Source organism: Bacillus rossius, chromosome 8, assembly GCF_032445375.1.
Source record: "Bacillus rossius redtenbacheri isolate Brsri chromosome 8, Brsri_v3, whole genome shotgun sequence".
NCBI lineage: Eukaryota > Metazoa > Arthropoda > Insecta > Phasmatodea > Bacillidae > Bacillus > Bacillus rossius.
The window spans coordinates 40128579-40144023 of NC_086336.1; the positions used below are offsets into that span (position 1 = coordinate 40128579).

General features: G+C 42.6%; 1 protein-coding gene across 2 annotated transcripts in view; it reads right to left on the reverse strand.

Moving 5' to 3' along the window:
- Positions 1-15445, reverse strand: part of LOC134534785 (uncharacterized) — a 310090-nt gene that overhangs the window by 149962 nt on the left and 144683 nt on the right. Inside the window, exon 1 of one of the 2 annotated variants that reach the window (XM_063373364.1) lies at positions 11310-11443. The exons of the other annotated variant lie outside the window; for it this stretch is intronic. The gene's annotated coding sequence lies outside the window, so the exon portion shown is untranslated. Of the gene's footprint in view, positions 1-11309; positions 11444-15445 lie in introns of those variants that run through there. 2 annotated transcript variants of the gene reach the window in all.

The following is a 15445-nucleotide window of genomic DNA, read 5'->3' on the forward strand; positions in this document are numbered from 1 at the left end:
TTATAACTGTTATTTGTAACTTAAATAAAATGACAACTAACAAATTAGTAAAATATATAATTACGTGCGATATAGTGTGACATTTTTACTTGGACTGCAAAGGAATATAATAAAATGTCTATGACAATGTTAACTTTACTCATTATTATGGAAAGAAACAAAATGGGCAGATAAGCATATTCTACACTGACATTTAAAAATGCTTAGTTCAAAATGAACATTTCTTCCCGATGACAAACAAAAAAGTTGTATGGTCGCGAATAATACATTCGTATGGCGTCACATCAGCGGAATATTCCCTTGGCATAAATGTGTGAAGTCTGTGGCACTTGTGGAGAAGTAAACCTTCGCTCGAACACAAAAACAAATGGACGAACCGCTTTTTTTTATGGGATGTGCAATCGGAGACCCCTGGGGTGGTTGAAGTGTCAGGTCGGTCGCCAGACCAGATAGTGAAAGCTCAGGGGCTGAGGATAGAAAAGGCCTATCTCCAAATTATTAAGTATAAATGTTGTCATGTAATAGTTAAAGACTTGATTACACCCAGGTTTTTAAACCCATCATGATCATGAAGACACTGATCGGAAGGTAATGTGCAATACATTTCAATGGCCTTTTCAGTTTATGCTAAATAATTATAAATATAAGCAAAATTTCACTTTATCTGGACAAATCAAAATATTGATAATATTATTTTCATCACAGAAATAATATATGATATGATAACTAAATTTGAAAAAAGCGGTTATGTTAAATGTATTGTATACTTTCAGTAGGCAAAATTTCCGGCCCCTACCTCTTATAGACTTTGAGAAAAACTGCCTTTTAAAATAACATTGATATAAATAGGAGCGCAAATTTGTGACACGGCCTCTTAACTGCGCCAAACACAAGTCCAAATAAATACATAAGTTTTGGAGGAACAGAGTAGGTTTCACCTCCCCACTCCTTGCACGTACACAGATCAATAAGGGAGGGGGGGGGGGACCCCGCCCCACTGTTCCGATGTCGCCGAGACCACGCCCGACGCTAACTGGCGCATTTCCTTTTACGCGCCGCTTGGTGCACTGCGGGACGACAGAGAGAGAGGGGAGAGAGAGAGAGAGGGGAGAGAGAGAGGCAGAGGGCGTCTCTCGTCACCTCGACAACCTTGCGCGCTGCCTGAGAGCTATTGTGTTCGCCACGGGCCGCGGGCTGGCTGGTCCCGTCTGCGCTTGCAAGGGAGTTGGCGTGTGACCTCCAGTGTTGCCAGCCATAGCACACACGATTTGGATACACTCAACCTGGTTATCTGGGCGAGGTACGGGGCTGAGGCGGCGACTATGCTGGGTTGGTGGCCCCAGCCACTGGTCATTGCCGAAGCCCTAATACCTTCCCGATCAAACAAGAGGGATTGATCCCTAACAGTTCTGTTTTAAATAAGCTCTGGAATATATATATATATATATATATATATAACGAACTGGAATGCTACTCCCACCCTACCCTGATTAGGGCGCACATGTGGGAGGGGAATGTGAGAATGCCGGTCGTAGGTCGGAACAATCTGTACATTCGGGCACAGTTCGAGTGTCATTCAGGAGCACCAAAATATTGCTGTCTTATACAAATATCACATACACTGTTCTGTTAAATCTCATAATTGCGTGACAAATTAAATGTTATAATTTAAATGCAATATTGGCTCTACTGCTAAGGTCCATGCATAGTATTTTGAAGTGCATCGTTGATTATAAAAGGGATGGGATAATGTAAACCAGAATACAATCATTCCAGCAACACGTGGAAAATATAATTTCAGGTTAAATTAATGTTCGTGGATATCACGTCTCAAAATGGCTACTTTATCATTAATACGACCAACTGTTAACAGGTGATAATAGCAGTAAAGTATTCGTATGTCATCCATCCATTAGAAATGCATCCTTTACATTATGTCTGCATTTTCTAAGGGATGTAGGTATGTGTGTACTGCGGACGCATCTCTATGTATTCGGATACAAACATACTCTTTGCAGGGCCGTCAAGAATGAGGAAAATGAGGGGGAAAAGGAGGGGGGAACAAAAATTCCCGAGTTTCGAGATATTTTTAAGGCCTGGGTTTACCTTGGAATAACGAAAATTACAAATATATTGGTAATAGAATTAATAGGGAGGAAACCTTGCAATTTATGCGATCCGATCATACCACGTTTACAATTCACAGTAACCTATATTCTTAAGTTTTTTTAACTATGCGGTTACAAAAGTGATACATTAAACTGTAGGGAGAAGACCCGAGCCATTGGTTTCTCTCGATGGCTCATTGGCTCTGCGTCATCTCAAATAAGAATATGATGCAGACTGTAGTCATGGAATCATGTATACCGTCCCAATTAAGTTATGTAGGTGATTTGTAAAATGTGCAAGAAATATAAATACAAATGTTTTAAAATCTGGTTTGGATTAGGTATATCTTGAAAACAGAAGGTGACAAACACATGACAATTAAAGAAGTTATGTAGATTGAATAACTAAAATAATGATAAAATGAATGTCGTACGTAAAATAATGTTATATGTATAAAAAAATTGTGTCAACTTTGAAATACATTGACTCATTATTTTATTATGTAACAAGTATTAGTTTGATTTATTTTAAAATGTTTTAATTGTTAAGTAATGTAGGAAAATCATAATAAATTCCATTTTTTTATTCAACGAAGTGTTAAATTACATTAATTTCAAAACAAGATTAAAATTTAAAAACAAAAATGTTAGCTCAGACCAATAATACACTTTGGTAGTGTGGTAAGACTTAAACCTGTTTGAGGTTATCTGCTATCTGTACCAACTTTATCTGGTGGAGAAAATTAAAATTCATTTTTCCTCAAATTTTTCTCCTCCAACTCTGTTTTCATGTGTAGCTGAGACGAAAATATGACAGTACGAAGGGCCTACAGCTCACAGCCAATACACGCGAAAAATAAACTTTTTTATGACTGCTACGAAATATACTGTAGTACGTATGTATTTATACTCCCGTGATTAATTATTTTATCACATACGTATTATAAGTATTTTTAAATAGAGATGTTATAGTCTTTACTCATTTAAGCGCTTAGCTTACATGATCGTCAGACTGGAAAAACTTTACAAGAGAAATTTCCTCAAACATCTGGCGACTTTCTGTCGCAGCGACTGGGCGACAGAAAGTCGCTGCTTCAGGCGACCTTTTACACGAACGTTACTTCTGTCGCAGTATCAAGATGGATTTCGTAGGATTAGCATTCCTTCCTGTACTCCTTGTTTGGAACGCGCGTGCTAAAAGAAATAGAAAAAATGAAGACAGCAATGGGTGCACCTGTTAGTAAGTCACCGAATGATTAAAATCTTTTTGATAAATAAAGTTTTCTGCCTTTCTCTTTGTTCTCTTCTACACCCAGGTCATGCCAGTTTTTGATAACACCCTGCCCACAACTTGAGTTTCCAAATGTTTGTCACATATTTATAATGCACAATTATAGAATTCAGGTGGTTTATCCACCTCTGAAATTAACAGTTCATATTCTACATGCATTGCTGAATGCCTTATGGGTGCACCACGGGGCACGAGCGCCCTGCTGTGGCGTGCCGGCTCGCGGCAGTCGCTGCTACAGCTCTGTCGCCCGTGTGAAGGGATGCGTGTTTCCATTGTCCGTGGCGATCTCTCAGGAACGGGACGAGTTGCTTCTTTTTAGTCGCGGCGATTTAAAAAATAAAAAGTAGCTTGCGGGCATGGATCAATCACAAAGCATTTGTTCCAACAAGAGTGACTTTTAAGTCGCTGCGACTGAGCGACAGAAAAATAGCCCGTGTGCGAGTGCCCAAATGGAACAAGTTGCGTCTCTTTAGTCGCGGCGATAAAAAAAAAAGTCGTTCGTGTGCATGGATAAATCACAAAGCATTGGTTTCATCAAGAGTGACTTTTAAGTCATCTCAATAGAGCGAAGGAAAGTCGCCCGTGTGAAAGAGCCCTTATAGTTGTCGGCAGCACCCCAAGTAGAAAAATATTATGACGGACACGCAGATCAATGTGAATCGCTCGGATGTTGACGGACGGACGGATGACGGACGGACACGGACGGACGCGACGGATCATTGTGAATCCAATAAATTCACAAATCGCAGTAACAATAAAACTGTGCAAAAATATCTTAACGCGAGCGACTAGGTTGGTGCCGGATTACAGATCTTTCGCCGTACAACGTCAAAAATAGAAAGTCTCAATGAATTGTGGCGGGTGTGATATAGTTCTACAATCATGCATGGTGGTTCACGTCCTAACTAGCCCCTAATTGTCGAGTGTAAACCACGAACTTCAGCGACAACTAGAACTAGGCGCTTCCGGATGTTTACACCGGCGTCATTGCGCTATCAGTCCAAGAGTAGGCTACACAGGCGACACTCGCAAGCAGATGACAGCAAGATAACGAGGTACCTTCTTGCCGCGCGCGCACGCTTATCTCGTTACTGGGAATCCATCGCTCAGCACATCAAACGTCATGTCTGGATGGCACGTCGGCTACTTCCTGCTGCAAGAGTCATAGCTTTCGCAAGGAGCGTGCAGTCACAGACGTCCGCTGGCGTCTGTCAAGTTGGCCACGCCACACACGGAGGACATCAATTTTCTGGAATAGTTTCTGAGTCACGAAGAAGTGCTCAGTTTTGTCCTGCTCTCAGCTCAAATTTTTTAAATGTGTCAATCAGAATACAAGAATACGTCCGTGTAAGGGCGGTGTCGCAACGTACACTCTAAGTAAAAGCGATCGGAAGAACACTAAAAAAAAATGTAAGCGAGTCGTTCAGTACTCGCCAATCAAGTGTACCATCTGACCTCGGTAACGAGCAAACTCGTGTTTTCTCATGTTGCAAATACAATTATAATACGAGATTCGGACCCGAAATTTAACACATAATTCTTTTAAAAAAAATGCTGAGCATGATAAATATACGCTAATTGTGTTTTAAACTACATTTCTGGACGTGAATCACACGTAGTTTATGCACCCGCCTCTAGAATTTGTTGCCGGAGCAGCCACGTCGACGATAAAATCATATTCGATTTGCAGAGCCAAAATTTTCAAACTATATAATGAAACGGATCCTATACAGTCGAAAAAGACCCGGCTACGGACCTGTTTTCGACCAGGAATTTTATTAAAAATTTTGCCCATCTTGTTTAAATTCATAAAACAGTAAGTGCCATTAAGTTTACGTTTGGCTTTATTTGGCCATGCAACTTCCGTTTCGTTCACGCAATCACACCCGCCAAGTCCCGTACACAGATATCTATGATGTTAACACACGTTAGATAAAACAACGCAGATGAATTTTCAACCGCAGCGGGAGAAACGCGCGTGCCTCTGTATTTGCCTCACACGACGTTGAGAGTTGGAGTTGGGTAAGCGGAGTCCACTTCTACATTGCGGGGTCGCGTCACACATCGAGGGCCCCGCCCCTACAGGGGCACACATAAGGTGTGCAGGAAAAAAAAAAACACACAGACCTGATTTGAAATTTCCTCAGGATATCCAGATGGCGTCAGTTTGTGAAAAATCATTTGAGGATGAGTGTTTCTGATTTAATATACGCCATACATACGTCGCGGAACAGGCAGCCGGGACCATGGGCGTCGCAACCGGGGGGGGGGGGGGGGACGGGGGGGGGGGGACACGTCCCTCCCCAAAAAAAAATAAAAGTCTTCAATTTCGTCCCCTCCAATAATATATTTAGTTTCATAGTTTCGTAGTTTCTTCTGATGTTTAAATTAATGATTTTGTGTGGATATAGCTACTGCAGATATGTTAACTGTGTTTTTTTACAAATTTGTTCTCGGAAAATATTTGTTATAAAACATAAATTATATAGTGCAACCAACTATAATTAGAATATTTAGGAAAGAAAAATGCCTAAAAACCACCTTTTTTGCACCTTCAAACCCCAAATTTTCCCGGAGGAAGACCCCCGGACCCCCCCGCTTTTTTTTCTCTCCAGGGGATGGATATTCCTCAAACAACTAAATCAATTGAAACTCCCCCCCCCCCCAAAAAAAAATATATCCCTGCGACGCCCATGCGCGTGGCGGGTGCCACCAGGTGTGGTTGCGTCACGGTCCTGACGGTATAGGAAGCTGTCCGGAGGAGGAGGGGGGCGAGACGCCGTGGGCATTGAACCCACACCGGGCGCGCGCGCCGTGATCTCCGGCGGAGTCAAGGCCGCGCCGGCACAACAGCTGGCAGTCACGGCCGGATGTGTCCCAGCCCGGCTCGTTAGCGCCCCGACCTGTCGTGAGCGGGGCTCCTAGCGGTCTCCGAGTCGCTACCATGACACTACACACGGCGGCGGAATTAAGTTAAAAGTGACATGATGTAAACTTTTGGACATACGCCATTGCTATGCACATGTAGGTCTGTAGAAGAAAACTACAAAAAACACAAATGACAAAAACACAAATTAAGCAAAAAAAATTGCTGATGTCAGGATATAAACACCACACAATACTCCACAACAGGAATATGGTCAACAAAGAAAAATAAAGAAAATGGACTAACAGAACGAAAAAAAAAACCACAAATGACGACAGCACAAAAATACCAAACCCAAAAAATTCAGCACAAAAGATACAGCACAAAAATATTGAACAAAAAAAATTCAGCACAACAGTCAAAACGAGACAAAAAAAACACGACAAAACGAAAAGACGAAACAAACACAACAGTTTTCTAAAACAGAAACAAGCGACGTTTCGGGAACTGCTATCTGCTCCCGTCCTCAGGCAAAGACGCACATGGTACGAAAACACAGGTGCGAAGTTAAAAGTGCTTTCAAGAATCTGTACCCGGTGGTTCCATGCGCACAAGCGCGCGCGCGCGCACACACACACACACACACACACACACACACATATATATCCTGAAAACACGCGTTTTTAGCCACACTCACTCTCCTACAATACAGTTTAAAAACGAAATCCCGGAAATTTTGTTTTAAAACAATTTTTTTTTTGGACATACGCCATTATATTACAACTGGTGATGGGAACATATGCCGGTTATCGAAACGTCGCAACTGTTTTTTTGTCACAGTAAAACTACTGTGTTCGTAGGTGCTGTCCATAATACATGTTTAAGTTTCATCATTTGTGTCCATCTGTTCGACATCAGTTGATTTAGACTTGTTCTCTGTGGGTCTGTTTTATGTTTTATTTCGAATTATTGAATTTATTTCCATGATAAACAGTGCGAAATTGCAATGGCGTACGTCTAAAAAAAATTGTATTAAATCAGAAACACTCATCCTCAAATGCTTTTCGCAAACTGACGCCACCTGGATATCCTGAGCAAATTTCAAATCGGGTGTTTTTTTTTTATTTCTGCACACCTTATGAGTGCCCCTGTAGGGGCGGGGCCCTCAATGCGACGCGACCGCGCAAGGTGGAAGTGGACTCCGCATACCCAACTCCTCAACTCGTCGTGTGAGGCAAATGCAGAGGTACGACCGCAAGAGGATACCGTGGACTAATTTGACTTCAAAATAGACTTGAAACACATTTATATATTTTTTTACTTCGATTACATTACTGCAGTTCCCTTGGCACGCCTTGTATGACCATGTGCCAGTAATAAACAAAGATAAGAAACTTCGGCCCAATCATGTGCGATCCAGTCCAAAGGACAAAAAAAAAACCTCTGACCTTTGTATTGACCAACAAGCACACACACAAAAAAAGTTGTTTTAACCATATGTAGGGCAGTTTAACCTACCCAGGCGTGAAAATAGTTCGTGAAATTATCATGGCACTAGCCAATTGCTGTTCTTGATCAGAATGAAATTTCACGAAAAGATTTCCACACCAGCTGTTTGTTAAAACTTTGCCCGTGTTTCGCGATTGGCTGGGTTTATTTCAGGTGCGTGTCTACTGTAGACACACCAATCAAAGCCATCCAGCGCGGAAGCAAACACGTCGTTGAATGGCGCGGCCAAACAGAGCAATGGCTTCTCTTGCAGACGGCCGCCGATTACAAGGGAACAATCGCTAGCGCAGGCACACCTTTTTGCAGTCTAATAGCAGCAATAGAGAGACGCCTGCACAATTCGCGTTATTTTCTGGTGTTTCAATCTAAACTCAATAAACGTGTGAGTAATCAAATAGATGGAATTTGTTCATCGGCTGCTGTCACGTTTTTATTTTATTTCGGGTCGCACATGATTTAGTCACATGTTTTATAGGTAGGGACCGGAAAAATTCGCGGGTTCAAATGCCCTGTAGGATGAACTCCATAGTTATACATACACTCGGCCAAATGTCACCCACTCATTGGCTGCTATCTTGTGAGACGTCCAAACGTAGCAGCCTGTGATTCGATAAAGCTTTGGTTTGGTGTTTCTAATTGGCCCAGAGTCATCCAGGTGAGTTGCGAGCCAATAGCAGAGACAGCACTGAAGTATAACTATTTGTATTTTAGCCTATCGCGAAATTTCCTATCTCTATTTATAGGTGCTTTGTCATTTTGGCTTCCAATCCTTTGGCCTGTATCAAATATCCCGTGGATCAATTACAAGCGTTGTGGAAGCGTAGACAGTTGCATTCTAGACTGTCGGAAAATAAAAACGCGAAAATTTGCACGTCTATAATCATAATTTGCTGAGCGTTGATTAACAACCATGAATAAATGAGGAACGTAATAGATTCATGCTTACATAAGCATAGGCAAGAAATATAACAAACTATTCTTGGTAATCACTGATAAGTAGAGACCGGAAATTTCGCGCTTCGACGACCTTCAGGATAAACTAATCAGTCCTCTGTATACTCGGGCAAATAACACCAGTTCGTTGGTTGCTGACTTGTGACCAGTCTCAACTGGATTGTCTGTAACTGGATACTGCTTTGATTGAGGGTTTATCGTTGTCCCAGAGCCCTCCATGTAAACAGTGAGCCAATAGCGAAAGCAGCTCAAAGGTATATACATACATGTATTTGAATTTTATCCTATCGCGAAATGAAACCTTTCTGGTCTCTAGTGATAAGTAGGGGTGCACGTAGAGGGAAGTAGAGGGGGGGGGGGAGGGAGAACAAGCTATATCTCCTCCCCTGCCCCCCAAAAAAATCCTTTAAAAACTCTATCATTCCCACCAACAAAAGGAAAGAAATTAAAAGCAAAACAGCGGACAAAGTGGTTCTATTGACCCCTCCCCGCCCCGGGCGTGAAATGAAATTCTGCGTACGCTCTTTCTGATAAGATAAGAAGCGAAGTCCACTTGTTCCGAACAGATGACAAAACGGGTTAGGCAATTTCAATTCCTAGCTTTTAAATCGTTATTTCAAACGACTGACAACCTACTGGTTGGAAGACTTGGCAACCTACCAACATGGCGGTAGCTTAAGTGACTTCAATCATGGTTTTTAATATTTAAAAAAAAAATGGGAAAATGAATTGCTCGCCGTTTAAGGAGAATCAAGAAGCTCGCTCCACGCGTAACCCAGCTACGGCCGTGACGTAGGCGGAACAACCGGTTGCTGAGGCACGGGCAGGTGTTAAACCTGTTTACTTTTTTTTTGTTGCATCGGAAACGTGTTGGAAACACACGTGTCACGTCTCGAGGCTCAGCAAACACATGTCACTTCCATACGTTCCCCCAACCCCCAACACATCAGCTCTGATAAGTTTGTGAGCTCGAATGAAAATTTGCTAAGAAAAAATGCTGCCATTCTACACCAATTTTTTAGTTTTTTTCCCAGTTGTTTCTCAATCGCAACACTCAAGTGAAGTCAATGGAGACCAGTGAGAGCATTTGGTAGCGCCAAGGACCGTTCTACAATGACACAGAAACTCACACGGATCATATGAACGGATACGTAAATAACGGGATAGAATAACTACAATGGCACGCATGCAAACAAACACAGACGAGTACGGATGGGCTAGACGATGTCCATCTTTTCCGTTTGCGTTGCTCCTTGTGACCAATAGAAGACGATGCATTTGACCGCTATGTTAGCCATGTTTGTTTACGTTTGCAATACGTATTTTTTTTTAATACACGACTATCTCAATAAGGCCAGTGTTATATAAATATTTGTGCTTTATTTTTCATTATATAAGTAGGTAAATGACCACCATGTTCTTTGCAAAAAAATTCAATTTTTACAGTCGCAGTTGTTAGTCGCAAAATTTCCAAACTTTCTTATTGGTTGCTGTTTGTTATGTTTGCATGCATCATGGAATCAGCAGACTAGAATGTAAAAGCAAGTATCTTGCGCTTTCGTGATCCGTTTCGTTCCGTGTCATTATGGAACGGCCTTAAAAACGCCGTAACGTACCTACTTCAGAAACAAGCCAGCTGCATTTTTCCATGACGCGCGTACCAATTTACCGCGCGAAAATGGGTACGCCTTGCTTTTTCGCAACGGAGGTTAGAAAGTACGACGATGCAACATTTCATCTTGCAAGATGGCTGCAACGAGCTGGGAAAGTCGGCCATGTTCGCCTTATTTCCCTCCCCCCTTCTCCATCTGTATCGCCCCTCTAGACACCGTCGTTACTCTCTACTCGGAGTAACGCATCATTATACATATTCGAAATGAAAGTGTTCGATTCTGCAATTCGACACTACGCGTAGCTTTCTACAGCGACAAAACTCTCACACGATAAAAGCAACACCACTTTAAACAATCTAAACCATAAATACTACGTAAACACGTGATCAAAACACCGTTATGCAAGTATTCACAACAAATTTTAAACATACGTAAACCCTATTTGTAGTGGGAATTATGCGAAAGAATTTATATTTTCAATGCGAATAAGAAGAAACGCGTTTAAAGGTAAACACAACCATGCAGAAAGACTAGAGAGAGAAAAAAAACGACGGGGCACCTGTTGCTAAACTAGTTTCATACAACATTATAATAACGATTTTGGTAGGCAAAATACACACAGAAACAAATTAATAGACGAAAACTATAAATACAACGTTTTAACGTGTTTTCCGACATTGACTTCAGCAGATAAATATGTTTGTATTTGGAAGAGTATAATAAACTCACGTATATTAGATTTAGTTACTTAGAACTTAAACAAATTTAAGTTACTACTTAAATTCGAATCAACAGGTTACTTTATGTTACAAGAAGTAAACACCAGCATCGAAAAACACGAGTATGCTGTTATTGTTTTTACAAACACTCATCGTGCACACAAGCAGCTGTTTCGCCAGGATAGGTTCCGAGGAAAAAACAAACGAAACGCCAAAATAAACAGCTGATTCACCAGTTGCGTTACTCACCTGCGAATATAACGCTTCCAGAAGGGCTTCCCGGGCACCGGTATACACGCCCCGCACACAAACACACACACGCCCGCGCGCGCAAGTTTTCTCGGGTTGTTGTTCACGAGACCGCGCGCCGCCACAGCGCTCGGCTCAGGTGCGATCGCAGACTGGCAGATACGAAGATAGCGCGACAGGACAAAGCCAGCGACACGAGGCGTCTCCCCCACCGGCGCACTCTCTAGCGGCGCGCGCCGACACCACTTTCAGCCGGCCGCGCGGCTTCACCTGCTTGGCAACTCCACCCCACTTTATTTCCCCCGTCTTTTTTTTTTTTGCGACGTTCCCGGGATGAGAGCTTTTCACGCCGTGGTACGCGTTAAATCACACGACAAACATGGCCCCCACAAGGGTGGGGCTGTGGACCCCTGGACCCAGCCCTGTTTATTTTTATCTCAGTATTTGAAATAAATATACATACTCGCTATGGTTACTTTAAAGTAAAATAATTCTATAAATAAAGCTTAGTTTGGACTTATAAAATAGTAACCATAATTTTACCCTGTATTTTCAGGTTAAATAAGATTACAAAATGAGTGTAGGTAAGAAATAACCATGTAATTATAATGTAGCACGTGACTGTAAAATTGTGTGTGTGTGTGTGTGTGGGGGGGGGGGGGGGGGATTCTCTGATTCTGGGTCCAGGACCCGTAATCGAATGTGGGGGCCATGCAGACAAATGATGGCTGTAGAAATGTTCTCGTCTTACGCGCACGGGGCTAACGTCGCCTTGCGATAAATCGACAGAACTTTCAAATCCAGCTGACGTAAACATAACCACGTGCGTTTTTGTTTACAACTGCAAAATTCGCGTTATTTGCTGGAACCAATGGGTGAAATCCACATACTTGTACATGGCTAAGCCGGTGTATGCTGTCCACTGGCTGACGCCAATTTCACCATCCGGCCGAATTGCACGTTGTTAGGTCTTTTTGAATTTGGTGATTTTGGAACTGATTTCCTGTCCTTCGGCACGTGACGAAACTATCTATGGTCCAATGAGAATGCTTTCCAGCCTCTCACCAAATGATAAAGCGATAGTTGCAGGTCTCTAACATTTGATAATCTAAACAGTAACCCCTTTATATCATGTGTAAACATCTTAGCTTTCGGTATACGGCAATTTAGTAGGAATAATTTCTTGAATGGAACAGAAGTCGCATGGAACGGAAATGTGTAACCACGGTGCATGTCATCTGTGGCGGATGGTGCGGAGCAAAGTTCACAAACCCAAAGGGAATCTTTATAGTATTAACTGTTTAGTGAATTTTAACATGGGCAGTATATTAAATAAAATCCTTGTCGAAAATCAGGACCAATGCATGGGTTTAGTATTTTTTCAAGACATTTTGCTTTTATCGGAGCCGTTTCATTTTTAGTTTAACCTTTCTCTCAAAATTGAACGTTTCGATAGTCGCTGTAGCTGCTCCGCCAGCGAATCCTAGCGGGCGGGTGCGGAGACTACGTGTGATTCGAGTTAATAAATGTAGTTGAAAACAAAATTTTCGTATTATCTGTTCATTTGCAACATGAAAACAAATTAATTTGCTCGTTATTAAGGTTAGATATGTTTACACATCACTGACGACTACTGAAAGACTAGCATACCTTTTTTTGTTAAGTTATACATTGTAAAATTTCAGTATCACGAAGAAAATTTATATAAATGCACTCGTAATAAAGAGTCCTGCAAAATTCGATTTTTTTTTTTTTTACTTGGAAACAGGCTAGAATGTATACAATCGTAGGTTTGAATTCATTTTCATTGGGTCACGAGTATGAGCATGTATTTTTTTGGAAAATATTTCGAGTCTAGCTGAGAGTAAAAAAAAGCCGTATCTTAGTCTGTGTTTCGTGATTGGTCAAGCTTTTTTTCAGGTACATGTCTACTCTCAGCACACCAATCACACTTAATTTTGCGCGGAAGCAAAAGCCTCCCCAAGAGCTCGGTCAAAGTCTAATGGGCGTTCAAATTTTTTCCTGATCTATGTGTTGAACGTTCCCCACGAACTATAGTTACACAACTTGACGACGGCAAATGGAGGCTATTCTAGCTCCGACCTGCACTTACTGCGAATTTTTCCGCGTACGTTAAAAAATTGCAGTTAAAACTTCAGATTTCGCATTTCTGCAGACATTTTAACAATGCTATGCATTCAGCTTTACTAGGTACATATCTAAGAACACATATTATATTGTTACATTTATTTAAAAACAATAAATAATAATCGTCGTGAGAAAACTACTGGGTTCGTAATGGATAGCCCAATTAAAGATTTTACTACACAGTTTTATTTATTTCCAATATTTACATCACAAACGAATAATCTTCTCGAAATGTCTAATAATAAATTACACTTTAAAATGTTTACACCCCAGTCACTCGTTTTTACACACCGCACACCTCGCTAGGCCGCACCTCTGGCGCAACTCTAGCCGCAGCACCCCTCGTGGACCTCCGTCACGTGACTCCGTCGCCGCACTCATCCTCCGCCGCCGTCGCACTTCCCTTCGCCGAGGTCCGCTCGACGCTTCGCTGGGAACTTTGCTCGTGACACTCGCCGCACCCGCGGCACTATCGCCGAGGAACTCACTCGCCGAGGAACTCCTCGCCCAGGAATTCCGCCGCACCCGCGGCACTCTTCACCCCACCCGCATCACTATCGCCCAGACTATCGCCGCGGAACTCCGCCGCACCCGCGACACTATCACGCAGACTCTCTCGCCCCCGAACTCTCGCCCAGATTCTCGCCCCGGAACTCCGCCGAACCCGCGGCACTATCGCCCGGGTAAAATCTCCCGGAGGCCGGCGTCCTGGGCTTATATAGGCCTAGGCGCCACTTCTAGAATTCACGAGCGCGGTTGGGGCCAGTCGCGTCATTCCGCGCCGACCCGACTCCAGATTTATCGAGAAAGGCATCGGGAGCTTGCGCGACAGCTGCCAGGTGTCAGGTAACGGCGCCGAAGCAGAGCTCCGCGCGCGGAGTGGAGGGCTGGAGGGAGGGGAATCGTCAACCCTTGAAATCTACCAGGCGCGCGCGGCATGTCTCACGTTGCGGTGGCCACGTGATGTCAGTGGCAGTGCGGAACCGCCAGCCAGCTCCGAACCTGCACGCACCGCAGCCCTGCTCATGTTCGTAACAATTTTAATAATAATAAAAAATTACAAGCGAGCGGCGAACTAAGGATATGTTCGGAACTGATAAGATGTTTAGTGAGCCTTACGCCGGGTTTATAAACTACGCAAGGAACGCAACGACGCAACACGTAACCAAAGCAAGAAAATCACGGTTGTTCATAAACCACGCAAGTCGCAAGACGTCTCCAACCCCACATTTTGGAATTGTAAAACAGTATAAAACGAATTTCTCCCACATGCTTCTTTTGATAATTCATATTTTTCATGAAAACACACGAAAATGTCAATAATTTTATTTAAAAGTGTTTACTTTATTTCAATGTGCGAAAGTTTAATGAGTTTTTAACATCACGTATCAAATGAAAACAACTCCGTGACCCTATACATTACGTCTGGGCCTTTAAAAGTTTCCGGGGCGCTTCACTTCAAATATGGAAGGGAGGAAACGCAAGAAGTTGAAGGTTGCGTTGCGTGTTGCGTACTTTACAAAAGAGTACCTATTTGAAAAAGTAATATTTATAACTGTTTGTGTGTTGCGTTACTGCGTAGTATATAAAGCCGGCCGCGGGCGCTTTCCTTCGTGAGTGGGCCTGTGCTTTGGCACAGGGGCCTGGCGCCTTGCGCGGTGTGTCAAAGGGTGTGGCAGATCCTGCTCCCTCCCCCAACCACTCTTCCGCAGACCATCCTCTTTTGTCGAGCCAGTTAATTACTGCTATCTCAACTAACGCGGCTGCGAAGTGGCGCACATCAGAGCTTTCGGCTCCCAAACCTCGCAGCCGGGGTGTCGTGATGTGCTACAGCACATTCGAAATAGCTGTGCAATGGCACCGAATAATAATATATTTGTGACCAAGCTCAGTACATTTCATTTATATTATATTTTAAAAGTAGTAAAAAAAATTACATAGCTAGATAGTGATATACGAGGCTTTTTTTTAAAAGTATGTACCGTTGA